At 39.0% G+C, this 14399-nt stretch overlaps 1 protein-coding gene and 1 long non-coding RNA gene across 3 annotated transcripts in view; both read right to left on the bottom strand.

Moving 5' to 3' along the window:
* Window positions 1-1225, bottom strand: part of LOC146459308 (GFP-like fluorescent chromoprotein cFP484) — a 29920-nt gene extending 28695 nt beyond the window's left edge. Inside the window, exon 1 of the mRNA XM_085089670.1 lies at window positions 503-1225. The gene's annotated coding sequence lies outside the window, so the exon portion shown is untranslated. The remainder of the gene's footprint in view (window positions 1-502) is intronic.
* Window positions 1-14399, bottom strand: part of LOC146459307 (uncharacterized) — a 40864-nt gene that overhangs the window by 1279 nt on the left and 25186 nt on the right. The gene's annotated exons all lie outside the window — the stretch shown is intronic.

Here is a 14399-nt window from a genome sequence, read left to right as displayed (position 1 = left end):
TCACCTTTCAATTGAAGACAGAAACCGTTTCTACATTGATTGTTTTTCTATAGTAAACGTGAGACATCTTTATCTATCTTGGCCCGCGACGTCATAGACTGATTTAGTTGCCAAATTTTCGGTTAAACAAAACTAACTTTGAGGTACTCAGGTTAGTCTAAAAAACACTCCGGTTAGCCTAAAGAGCACTCCAGTTAGCCTAAATAGCACTTAGGTTAGCTTAAACACGGAGCGATCCTATAAAAGGGAAGGACACGCCCCTTTGAAGCGCTTTGTTGGCTTCCAAACGGATCAGTATAATGGTGGATGGCGTCGGTAACGGTCGAGGAAAAATGAGAGAAGAACTATCTTTCTAAAATCGAAGAGGGAATCGATTTATCAATAAAAATAAGCTAAACGCTAACTATATATCTTATAAAACACCAGAAATTAGCGAGATTAACGATAATAACGGAAATAATCAAGTTTCGTTGCCGCAATCGAAAGATTATACGAAACTTACCTCGAAATTCGAAATCCTTCTACCAAATACACAGTACAAAGATCGAAACCATTATAAACTGAAGCCTGCGACGAACTGGACATCTGCATCCCTCCATCTGAACATGCCGATAACCAAAACGAGTTTGTGTTGTTCGCCAAAACTGGCAGGATTTTCAAAATTTAGCAGATGTTTTCCGCTAAACGGCCGCTCGAGTCGTCATGTCGGGTTCAAGTTTATTACCGCTTGTGTATCTATCGGTCACGTACGTGAAAACTAACTCTACTAATTCGCTGGAAGTGGCAGCAATAAATTCTAAACTTTTATGCACAAGTCAAAAATAAAAACATCTAAACACATTTCGTACCTGATCATGCATATTTGAATAATTTGCTAATACGAAAAATCACCAAAGATATAAACAAAACACGACCCGATGTTGCTCTCATGTATCTTATGGATGAAATGATAATGGCAATGGCTCTCACATCATTTTTAAAATTAGCCAGTACCAAATATATTCTAAGTTTTATTATATACAGTAAACAATAGAGAGAGAGAGGCCGGCTTCAAAAGGATTATCAGCTCCGTCGTCTTGCGTGCGATCGCTCGCCGCTTGAGACACTTCACTTTTCTCCTCCGTTTCCCGCTCCGTTGTTTCTTTTAGGCTTCGTTTCTACGACTTTGTGTCTTTACTTATCTCTCCCCCACTAAACGACACAAAGGATCGAAGCGATTCCATCTCGGAAGACAGGGTTTGTTTACGAACTTTATCCTAATCATTTCGGAAATATCTCGAAAGGATAAGATTTTACCAGCCGATAAATGAATTTCCGATCCCAAAATAGACGGATAACTTAACTTTCTAAATTCTTCTCCTGTAGCCATATTCGTTGGATTGATTTTGAACAAAAGAATTCGAACTAAAACAGCTTTTCCGCCAACTCGTCACGTCCTTTCGAATTGAAGTTGCGGGAACTTGAACGTGCTAAAATAAGATTTTTGGTAATCAACCAATCCGATGCGCGCGTTTTGGAATTTTGATTGACAGTCTGAACCGTTCAGCCTGGTCTTATAGGATCGCTCCGTGTTTAAATAGCTCCCCAGTTAGCTGAACGGTTAGCAGTTTATTTTGGGGTTGTTCATGCCTCGCACGTCTGGCTCGCATATTGTAAACACTCCTCACGGCCCGAAAACAAAGAACGCGAACGAGAATTTATAGAATTTGATAACACAAAGAAAACGTAACTCGCACCAGCCGAGTACAAAAAATGAGACCGAGAACAATAACTCGTGGCCCAAAGTCTTATCTCTCGGCCCATCGCTACCCCAAAAAGAAAAAAGAATTTGACAATGCTACCAAAACCTTCACTCGGTCCGCCTTACGGCCCGAGTAATTAGCTTTTTATTACCGAAACTCCAAAGTTCACTCTGATCATAGGAGCTAGGTTTGAAGGTTAGTTTTGGGAAGCTTAGTTTTAAACAGTTTTCAAACAGTTAAGACCGCTGAAGGAAATATGCCAATGAGCACAGAACACCCTCAGATGTTTCTTCAACATTGTATACATCAGTTGAGTATTCTATAGGCTATTTTTGTTAATTTCAAACTCAAAGAAAAAGATAATTTTAGCTGAAGGAAGAGAGAGAGAGTTAAGGTTGCCACGAGAGTATGCCATATCTGGTGAAAGTTTACAGCTGAGTGAGTGACCAATGGAACAAGCGGGTTACTTAATGTAAAACCACTTATATTGTCCTGACCTATGGCAGCAACTACCCTAACCTAACAGGTTTTACATGAATTCCCCCCATAGTGATAACTCGTTCATTGAGCAAGTGCATTCACAAGTTAAAAAGGTGCCCTTGATTTTTAAATGTAACATAAATTTTTTTACAACAAGTGTCAAAATTTCCTCATGTTGATTGGCTCGTAGCTATTGTGCATACCAGTACAGACAACCCAAATCATATGTGACGCAACACGCTTGCTTTTTTTTCTCCGAAGGTTAATTAGTTTTCTTCACATCACAAATAGTTTCGCACCAATCAGTAGGGAGATCTAATCAGTGAAACCACAAATAAAGTAAATTTTGTGCGTAGAATGTAATTTAAACCTTTAATTTCACAGTCAAATAGCCCTTTTCAAGGTTAACTCTGCTCAATTGAATTACAATGAAATCTAGCATGTATGTGCGGCAATTTCGGGCTATTTTGTAGTTTTAGCCCGAAATTGCCTCGCATCCACGTTGGATAACATTGTAATGCAAATGAGAAAAATTAACCGTGAAAAGGGCTATTCTGGTCAAAACGGATATGATAACATTCTGTCAATTTATATATTTCTCCTAATTATCCTCGGAGACCCACGTGCAGATGGTGGGGGAGGAAAAGGAATCGTTTTTATTAATACAATTTTTTTTGTTTGGTTGTATTTGTTTTCGTCTTGGAGTTTAGTAGATACCGGCAAAGCAATAATTTATGCTGTACGTCAAAACAGAAATGGTGTGACTTGAGCTACCCGCAGTCATGGGTGTTACTTCACTCTCATTCCCGCGTTTTCTCATGCTTGCCACCTGCTGCATTATGTTTGCTTTGTGTTCTGATTGGTTCATTTTTAATTGTGTTTTTCTGTGTCAAGTTTGCTTCTCAGAACAGCAAGAAGGTATCAAAAAAGTAAAGGTCTTCTTCCTTTGAGGCAATGTAAATGTAATATTTTGCAATTATTAAACTGAGGTTTAGGCCAAGTTGCAGCACGATATTGTTAGTGAAGCCATAGATAATATCTCATGGCACAAATCACTTAAGGGGCGTCATGATTCTCTTTAACCCTAAATTAGACATACGCACGAATCATATCACTGCTGATAAGAACCGAAAGATACCTTTTGCTTCAGGTCGCCATAATAATTGATACTTACTTCTACTCGTGTAACATCTACAGCCCGAGTAATGTTTCAGAACAAAACCCCTTCTCTTCAAACTTGTTAAACATTCTTATGAACACTTGCTCCACTGGTGACGTGATCATTGGAGGTGACTTCAATTGTTCCCTAAGGGCTTACAGCGATTACCAATAACACGCGACCTAACGCCTTCAGAAGACTCCGATAAAGTTGCGGTTTGGTGGATGTCGATCAAAGAAAAGCCGTTGAAATTGTTTTGAATTCTGAGAACATTTCAAGGCAACAGAACGAAGAAATTGACAGTTTTATCCGCTGACGGATGGCAAACTTTATGAAAGTTGATTTCCAAGACAGGTTATCTAAAAATGCGCATTGTTTAGACGAAGCCGTATTTTTTTTTTTGTGAAACATTTGAAATCGCTACACCTGACAATTAAATCAGCGGTGCGTGCAAGTGAGCAAATTATCACGTGCAGTGCAAAATCGAAATTTATATTTAAAAAATACCTTTTCTTTGCGCTTGATCTGGCTGGAGAATGAATTTAAATAAAGTTTACCTTCTCTTAGCGAGGTAAAATTCTTAGTTTCTTACAGGGTTGCCTTGGAATCTTGTCAGAATTCGAAATAATTTCCACGGCTTTTCTTTGATTGACGTCCACCAAAACGCAATTTCATCCGACTCTTTTGAATGCCGTGGGTCGCGTGTTATTGGTAACGGCTGTAAGATAAGTCTGGTGGTTGCGGCGTGAAAAGAAAGCAAAATCACAAATTTATGCAAATGTTTGAATCTTCAGGACGTTTGGAGGTGCCAACACAGCAATCAACAACAATTCACATGGCGTGATAAAGCTTTAAAAGTACAATGTAGGCTAGGCTATTGGTTGGTTTCGACAGAATCACAACTCCACACTTTCTGATCACTTGGAAATAGTTTTAAATCTCCGATCCAACGATTATGTACCAAGAGGCCCTGGTGCTAGAAAATAGGATCTCCGAATACAAAAGCAAATATTGCTATTTTAAGGACAAAGGTTTCGCCTGGGACATGATCAAAATGGAAATAAGAGGATTCTGTGTGCAATATTGCAAGAGGAAAAATAGGGAACGCAGAGTTGCTGAAAAATAGCTTACCGATCAGATTGACACCCTGTTGTAAATACTAACAACACATAGAACAGAAGAGAACATCACGAAGCTACACTGGCTCAGATCGAAGCTTGATAAGCTAGCGGCATATAAAACCAAAGGAGCCATTATAAGAAAGCGAACAAGATCAAACTTGATGGCACAAACAAGGGGAAAAAATACCAAATGTTTCCTAAACTTAGAAAAAAGGCAAAATTCATCATATATATATAATAAATGATATATATCCCGACTTAAACTGGAGAATGGTCAGGAAATCACAAACTCTGATGAAATTTAAGCGCATCAAAAACTCTTCTACCAAGGTCTGTATACACAAGTATCTACATGCGATGTAACACGACGATCTATTCTTTAACCATCCTAGTTTAACTAAATTAAACGAGAACGAACAAGAAGAGCTTGAATTGCCTCTTAACCAAGAAGAATGTTTACAAACCCTAAAGCAGTGCACAAAAGGTAAATGTCCAGGAAATGACAGGTTCTCCATAGAATTTTATTCACACTTCTGGCCTTTATTAGGGGATAAAATGGTTGAAAGCTTCAACCAGGGCCTTAAGCACGGGCAACTAAATATTACTCAAAAGCAAGGAATCATCAAAGCTGTACCGAAAAAACCTACCTTACTTAGAAAATATCACTTCTTAATATCGATTATAAGATTGCTTGCAAAACCATTGCAGGCCAGATCTCTTAACTTCTCCAAAAACTAATCAGTGAAGTCCAAACCGGATATGTTAAGGACGGTGCCTACTATTGTTACTGCGCATACGTTCTGCGCATCTGGAGATACTCGGGTTTCCTATGGGTGGTGCCTACTATTACAGGGATATTTTTGCGCGCTTTAAAACTATGCGGAGAAAGCAGAACTTAGCAAGTGATTTTGGTATCCAAAAAGGAAAATTGGGGGTAACCATGCATTTTTCAGAGATAATAAAGCTTCAATTTGGCAAAAAGCGCCATACATTGCTTTGTATTTTGCTGCTTTTTAGAATAATTGTTGCTTAGTTCTCTCTAAAATATGCGTGGTTACCCCCAATTTTCTTTTTGGATTTCAATAGCCGCTACCAAGATCTGCTTTTCCCGCATAGTGATAAACCATGCAAAAATACTTCGCTTTTAGTAGGCACCGTCCTTAAAGGTTGATATATAGGACAAAACATCAGGCTGATCGAAAATCCACTATGGGTATCTTCCTTAGAAGCTATACCTAGCTTAGCTATATTCATTGATTTGGGCTTTTGATTCAGTCAATTAGAATTTCTTAAGCAAGACGTTAATTAGAAGCGTTTAATTTCGGCCCTCAGCTTAAAAGATGGATCACAACTTTTTATAATGGGTGCTCCAGCTGCATATAAAAGCATGATATAACAACTTCACATCATTAAACAACTTCACACCGATTCAAGTGTGTAACCCATATTTTGGGGTTGTTAAGTATTCATGTATTCAAGCTATTGTTCTCTCTTTTGTTGAACAATTTCTGACAATTAGGTATTTTTCCGAAGATGGTAAACTCTTTGAAGTAGGTGAGATATTTCATCTTTCCCTGGGGAAGCTAGAGAAATGAATCACCATGATCAAATTGACTTGCAACGCGCCCCTTCAGGATCGAGATTTTTAAAAACAACTTCCCATCCTGCAAACTAACAAACAATCAATAAACAAATTCCATTCGCTAAACGGATACATGGATTTGCCAATTCCTTTACAGCGCTCTAAAAAAGATTCTCACTTTTCAGCTAAAAATTACTTAGAGAATCACTTCACTGTATATAAAATGTAAATAATGTCAAAAAGAGCGCGTGGTACAAAGGCCAAAGAGCTAATGTTATCATTTGTTAATGCGTCATGTAAGCAGAACCAGAATGCGACTTCCACGATGAGTTTCCTTGTTTTCTTTTTTTACTCCTTTTGGTTTGATATTTTGGAAACTCTTTGCTAGGAGCAAGTAGTTTAGAAACATAAACTTAACAAGACGCATATGTGCGTGAACTTGGGCTTCTTTCCTGGCATATCCAGCGGTAAACGCCCCAAAGTTGACATGATAAAATCTCAGTTGTCATTTGTCGATTGTTTTACAGCATAGTACAAGCAAGTATATTGTAAGCAATGTATATTCCTGGTCTAAATTTTACCCTCTGTCCGTTTTTTACGCTCGGTCTATAGTCCGCGTTTTACACTGACCGATTAAGTAATAAATTTTAGAATCTACTAAAGGTTCTGACAGTAAAATCGTGTGCATCTATCTGGCCAACAGGATTTAGCAAAGCGGGCAGGGATATCTTGTGTTGGCTTCATCCCCCCCCCCCCCCCCCTCGCAAAAGTTTTTGTTTTTTGAAAAAAGGAAATTCTGATTAAAATTGGTGTTTCGTGGGAATTTCTCTTTGTCAGTATCTTTAACCCATTAATCGATGAAATTTGTCCAACGTCACATAGGCAAAATTTGATCCGTCTCGAGTGCATGTGTTTGTTTACGCAAGATTACGCAGTTGTCACCTTTTGTCAATTAAACTAGAAAGAAAAACAGACAGACTGCTTTCCTAAAGGAAAAATTTATTCAGAAAAGTCTGTTTACGCCTAAGAAAGAAACGCTTATAATTCAAAATGCCAAACGAGAGACGCAAAAGCGATTTGAAGAACTACCAGTCCATTTCGAAGCGAATTTATCAACCCGCGAAAGCGATTTGAAGTACTAACAGTCCATTTCGAAGCTAATTTATCAACCCGTGCGTGGCATGTTTTTCAAATTTTCTCAAAAACCGTACAGAATATAAAGAATCGGTCAATTAGAATAGCATTTCAGTACAAATTCACGATCAAACCTGTAATTTTTCGTTGAATTCCCAGAAGTACTCAAAAATCTCGTAGAAAGTCCGTGGCCTCAATAAGGATTTGAGATGTCTGCGCTCCGCTAACCCGTCGCCTGGATAAAACAACAATTTGCACTCGAAGCACAGTTTCTTCGCCATTATTTCCCGGATTTCCGCTATTGAAACTGTTGAGTATTCCTTAGTAGTTTTTCTTTCGATGTACCACTTCGAAAAGTTGTGTTTTCGTTCGGAAAACGCAAAAATCGGCGACTAAATAAATGTCCGACCCTTGCAACCCCATGCAGCGACAAGATACCTGCGCATGCGTTTTAAGGCCCAGACGGCGATTTGTGACTGAATGAGGAAAAAAAAAAACACGAAGGGCAATTTTCAACTTGGTCTCCCTGTGGGAAGCCCAAGTAATTATTATAGACCACGTCTTCACTCGTAATAAAAAAAAGCGCCCAATATCAAATGCCAGTTTGCTTACAGTGAATTACAATTACAACTCTTTTCACAGCTCCTCCTTTTCACGCTTTCTTTAGGGAATACAAATCAATGTTTTAGCTTTCTGTGAAAAGTTTCATTAAACAGATGATATTGATTTCCACACAGTACACGCATTGGGAAGATGATCATGCCATGCACACATTTAATAAAGCATAATAACTTCGCTGTTCTAAGCACCCCATCACTGAAGTCATCTCTGTTATGTACACTTAACAGTACTATATGTAGTTTGACTCTACACCAGCATTGTAATGACCAGTGTGTTATTGACAAGGTTTGTCACTGAAGTCATCTGTGTTACACTTAACAGTACTAATTTGACTCTACACCAGCATTGTAATGACCAGTGTGTTATTGACAAGGTTTGTCACTGAAGTCATCTCTGTTACACTCAACAGTACCAATTTGACTCTATACCAACATTGTAAGGACCAGTGTGTTATTGACAAGGTTTGTCAATGAAGTCATTTGTGTTACACTCAACAGTACCAATTTGACTCTATACCAGCATTGTAAGGACCAGTGTGTTATTGACAAGGTTTGTCACTGAAGTCATCTCTGTTACACTCAACAGTACTAATTTGACTCTACACCAGCGTTGTAAGGACCAGTGTGTTATTGACAAGGTTTGTCACTGAAGTCATCTGTGTTACGCTCAACAGGACCAATTTGACTCTATACCAGCGTTGTAAGGACCAGTGTGTTATTGACAAGGTTTGTCACTGAAGTCATCTGTGTTACCCTCAACAGTACCAATTTGACTCTATACCAGCATTGTAAGGACCAGTGTGTTATTGACAAGGTTTGTCACTGAAGTCATCTCTGTTACACTCAACAGTACCAATTTGACTCTACACCAGCGTTGTAAGGACCAGTGTGTTATTGACAAGGTTTGTCACTGAAGTCATCTGTGTTACACTCAACAGTACTAATTTGACTCTACACCAGCGTTGTAAGGACCAGTGTTATTGACAAGGTTTGTCACTGAAGTCATCTGTCTTACACTCAACAGTACCAATTTGACTCTACACCAGCGTTGTAAGGACCAGTGTGTTAACGACAAGGTTTGTCACTGAAGTCATCTGTGTTACGCTCAACAGTACTAATTTGACTCTACACCAGCGTTGTAAGGACCAGTGTGTTATTGACAAGGTTTGTCACTGAAGTCATCTGTGTTACACTCAACAGTACTAATTGAAGGTCTGAGAGCATAATCGACTTATGTTGAATTTTAGCCCGCCTTTCGATTTCGCTTGGATTTGTCCGAATTTTGGCTCTCCCTGGTTTTCAAAACATTTCGCGGTTTTACAATGGTGGACAAAACTCCTTGAGAAAACCAAACACGAACAGAACAAAAACCACTTCCTTACTTCTCCCTCCCACCCCTTCCCCCTATGCAATGACAACCGAACACAGACAGGCAAAAAACCACACACTTACTGTTTCTCCCTTCATAATTCTACCACAGTTACTTCTCTCTCCCCCCCCCCCCCCCCTTCCCCTTATGCAATGTTGATATGGGAAGTGATGCTTGCCAGGAAACTGTTCGTGACCCAAAAGACAACATTGAGTCAGGGGGAGGGGGACTTGGTAGTTTGCTAGTGTACAAGTGAACGCGCTTGGAAGGCAAATTTTTTGACAGGTTTTGTCCACGTCAGACTTGTTTTCCGAATTATCGGTAGCCTAAAAGTTTCCACTGTCCACGAGCCATGATTAGTCGCACCAGTTGTTGTTTCTATAAGTAACGTTTGAGATGATATCATGGTTTGCTTTTGCGGGTTGTAACAAGCCCAAAATAGATCAAGGCAGTCAGGATAAACAACTTGCGTATCGTACTGGCTAGTTGGTTTCGCTTTTGTTTGGTGAAGTTTGTAAACGCACGACATCTATGGATCTTTTGAAAAGTTATGAAATTGCAAATGTAGTTCACAGGAACTGGTGGAAATGTTGTCCAAAGAATCCCTCCTTGGTAGTGATGACTGTGCCGTGGCGAATTTTTCAATTTGATTATCAAATCCCGCGGGAGCATCAGAGACAAATCCCGCCATGTGCAAGGTGCTTTGGAAGCCTTAGTTGTGGTTTGCCAGGCTTGAAATTCGGTATGTAACGATTAACTTGACAATTTCAAGGCAATGATTCAATAAAAGTACGATTAACATAGATTTTCAACGGTTAACACCGACTGCTCGTGAAAAGAATAGATAGTCAGTACCTTTTATTAGAACTGCCGTTAATCGTTGTTAATCGTTGAAATGGCTACATGTCTTCCTGTTTATCGTGTAGAATGCTAGTATTTTGCGTTATCAAGAGTGATATGTCGACAAACGGGACAAAGCTGGATTTTACGCCAGGAAATGGACACATTTTCTCTTGGAGAATGTAACTGTTTACATTTCTGACATTCCTGTCAAGTACGTAGTAGTTTGTAACAGAATCAAATAAAAGCGTGACAGCATTCTTTTCGTTGCTCCCGCGAAAAAGACTGCTTTCGTGTGCTGTGTTTCAAAGACAACGAGTGTATATTGAATACAAGTATTTAATACTCAGTGCATTGTCCTTTTGGTCATCCAGTGTCTATAATACTACCGATATATCTTTACAAGATGGTAAAATTTCTCAATGGCATTAATATGAAACACAAAGCAGCGTGAAAAAATACTGGACAATGGTTTTCAATCGAATTGCAGTTCACATGCAAAAGTTTGGACAAATCCGAGGTACATCGAAAAACGGGCTGAAATTCGACATATAGTCGGTTATGCTCCCAGCCCTTCAATTTGACTCTACACCAGCATTGTAAGGACCAGTGTGTTAACGACAAGGTTTGTCACTGAAGTCATCTGTGTTAAACTCAACAGTACCAATTTGACTCTACACCAGCGTTGTAAGGACCAGTGTGTTATTGACAAGGTTTGTCACTGAAGTCATCTGTGTTACACTCAACAGTACGAATTTGACTCTACACCAGCATTGTAAGGACCAGTGTGTTAACGACAAGGTTTGTCACTGAAGTCATCTGTGTTACACTCAACAGTACGAATTTGACTCTACACCAGCGTTGTAAGGACCAGTGTGTTATTGACAAGGTTTGTTACTGAAGTCATCTGTGTTACACTTAACAGTACCAATTTGACTCTACACCAGCATTGTAAGGACCAGTGTTATTGACAAGGTTTGTAACTGAAGTCATCTGTGTTACACTTTACAGTACGAATTTGACTCTACACCAGCGTTGTAAGGACCAGTGTGTTATTGACAAGGTTTGTCACTGAAGTCATCTGTGTTACACTTAACAGTACCAATTTGACTCTACACCAGCATTGTAAGGACCAGTGTTATTGACAAGGTTTGTCACTGAAGTCATCTGTGTTACACTTTACAGTACGAATTTGACTCTACACCAGCGTTGTAAGGACCAGTGTGTTATTGACAAGGTTTGTTACTGAAGTCATCTGTGTTACACTTAACAGTACCAATTTGACTCTACACCAGCATTGTAAGGACCAGTGTTATTGACAAGGTTTGTAACTGAAGTCATCTGTGTTACACTTTACAGTACGAATTTGACTCTACACCAGCGTTGTAAGGACCAGTGTGTTATTGACAAGGTTTGTCACTGAAGTCATCTGTGTTACACTTAACAGTACCAATTTGACTCTACACCAGCGTTGTAAGGACCAGTGTGTTATTGACAAGGTTTGTCACTGAAGTCATCTCTGTTACACTCAACAGTACCAATTTGACTCTACACCAGCGTTGTAAGGACCAGTGTGTTATTGACAAGGTTTGTCACTGAAGTCATCTGTGTTACACTTAACAGTACGAATTTGACTCTACACCAGCATTGTAATGACCAGTGTGTTATTGACAAGGTTTGTTACTGAAGTCATCTCTGTTACACTCAACAGTACCAATTTGACTCTACACCAGCACTGTAAGGACTAGTGTGACATGTCACGTGATCGTTTTTGTGAAAAAAGCAAAGATCTGACAGGTAGGCGACGGTTTTAAGAGAAAACATCAAACAAAAACGCGTTTCTAATAAAGATTAAATATCTCCATCGATTCATGTTTGGAATGATCGTCCATTGTTCTCCAGAAAAAAATTATCAGGACAAAGGTCATTTCTTAGTCCACAATTCAACCTTTGATTGTTAATTTCTCCAATTTAAAAACTTGAGCACAGTCATTCCAAACGTAGAATGTTCAATATTTTAAATCTGCTTCGGAAACAGTAATTCAGTTATCTACCGTGCAGGCCAGAATTAAGCGAACTACGCAGACGCGTTTTAAATGCAGCAAAAACGCGTAAGAACGTATTTTTAGACATGTCTAAATGTGCGCGTTTTTTCCATTGTTATTCTCCGTCGTAAGTTCTCTTTGTGTGGTATTGTCAAATAAAAGAAAAGAATTCAACGGGTTAACAACAAACACAAAATTAGCATTTTATGAAATCAACCAGCGACAGTTATCATATTTCGAATCTTGTCTGCGTCGTAAATCTGCGTAAATACTGGCAACTTTAAAAACAACTCCTAGCTGATATTGAATATCCAGCGAATGTTATAGAAAAGATAAATCTTAGCTGATTAGTCGAACACTACTGGTTCGAAATCAAAGCGCTCTGTGCGCGAACTCGTGAATGGAATAGGTGAGTGTTCCGAGTTATGCCTACAGTTATTTTAAAAATTACACGCACATTGTGACTCGAAAGAGAGCGTTTTGAGGTTTCATCGAAGGGGTGAAAATGGCACAAGTTGGCTATAATTGGAAAGGCACTGTGGCTCCCGTATTGACCGAATAAAAAAGCATCCAGTTTTCCTTCTAAGAACCTCCGTACATCGTGTTCTTGTCGAATGAAATTTGATACATGTGCAGGAATTTGGTTGCCTAGCATGTGACTGAAATCTTCCCGATGTTATCAGCGTGGCAATTTCTTTCTATGTCGAAACAATGGCTTTTCTCAGATCAGCCGTGTTTTATAACATTAAAAGAAGCTTTCAATCTTGCAAAAGTTGCTATTATGGCTTTATCCAAGTGAACGTAAATATAGGAATGCATCAAGCGTTGCGGTTTCGGTAATCGATCTTATCGCTCACACTAGACCTGAATGAAATTTTCCAAAATTGAAGTTTCCTATTTTACCCTAAGCCTTTAACCAACGGGAATTACCTTGGATCTTTGAAGTCAACTGAACGATTACATTTTGCGGCCGGAGATAGTAAATGCTTGAGGTAGAATGAGGGAAAGTTCACGGTAAGTCAGCAAATCTGAACCGAAGCGCGCGAGAGGAGCGAAGTCTGTTGAAAATCATTTGCTGGATTGACTGATTTTATTCCAGGTCGTAATTTATTTATTTATTCTATATGATTTACCCACAAATACTGCATAATCCTCGAACTACCCGAATCATAATTGCAGCAAGGAATATCTTCAATTCTCATTTTTATTCTACAGATTTTATTCATCATTTCGTTTCATTTCGCAAAATAAAGTAAACCTCGCAGCAATTTTTTTTACATGTAATTCTTCCATGCGCTCAACAACATGGAGTTGTTCTTGCGCCGCCATATCGCTGATTTACGAAATTTTAATTTTTTGGTCACGTGATGTGTCACGCGACCAAGATTTTCTTGCTCTGCAAGGTCTCCAGAGTAGGCAGTTTACCAAAGTCTAACAAAGTCATAAATAAAAGAAAAATTATGCAAGGTCCGAAATCGGCGACATGTCAAATTTTGACCGTCCTAGAACCACACAATCAAAAAATGAGGAGCAGCAAAATAACTCTATTCACATCTGTTGTGTTTAGATAAAACTCGATAATCACAAGATTTTGAACTGACTATCGATTGTTATTGACAGAAATTGGGTTCAATTGGCTGTGAAATTAGCCAAGCCAAAATCCGATATTGCTTGAATGGCAATTTATAGAAGAGTAAACATGTACACCCAGGGGGGGTACTCCAAAAAAAATTGGGTAGGGATGTGCGGCCCGCTTCCCAAAACCCTTACCCTATTTATGACCAAAATCTGCGATTTTCCCTACCCTATTTATGACCTGAACTAGCTTCTTCTAAAAAAAAAATCGAACCCAGGACAAGAGTGCTAAAATCTATACCCTATTTATTACCAAAATGGCGGCAAAATGGCTAAAAGCGATACCCTATTTATGACCAAAACAGCCGAAAAACCATACCCTTTGGCGCCGCACATACCTATATAGTCCATATAAGGGAGTACCCCCCCCCCCCCCGGGCATGTACAGCTCTAAAGTAAATTAGTATGGCAATAAAGTTTAATAAAAACTGAGCAACCAAGTGGTTTGTTATAAATGCTGTCGTTATTCAATGTAGAATAGGAGGCGTACTCTGAGAAATGGTTAACATTACTTTGTTCAGCCGTGCTATTAAAACCGTTGGATCGTGCCCGATTTCGTTCCTTGTAATATAACCCGAACTGATTGATGTTCCCTGAGCCACGTTTATCGACAAATCAAACTTGTCGATTGACAATCAACGACAAATATCGAGCACTATCGACTTATCGACT

The sequence above is a fragment of the Pavona decussata genome, unplaced genomic scaffold, assembly GCF_977016875.1.
Source record: "Pavona decussata unplaced genomic scaffold, jaPavDecu1.1 SCAFFOLD_220, whole genome shotgun sequence".
Classification (NCBI taxonomy): Eukaryota; Metazoa; Cnidaria; class Anthozoa; order Scleractinia; family Agariciidae; genus Pavona; species Pavona decussata.
This window is presented reverse-complemented; position numbering and strand designations above follow the sequence as displayed.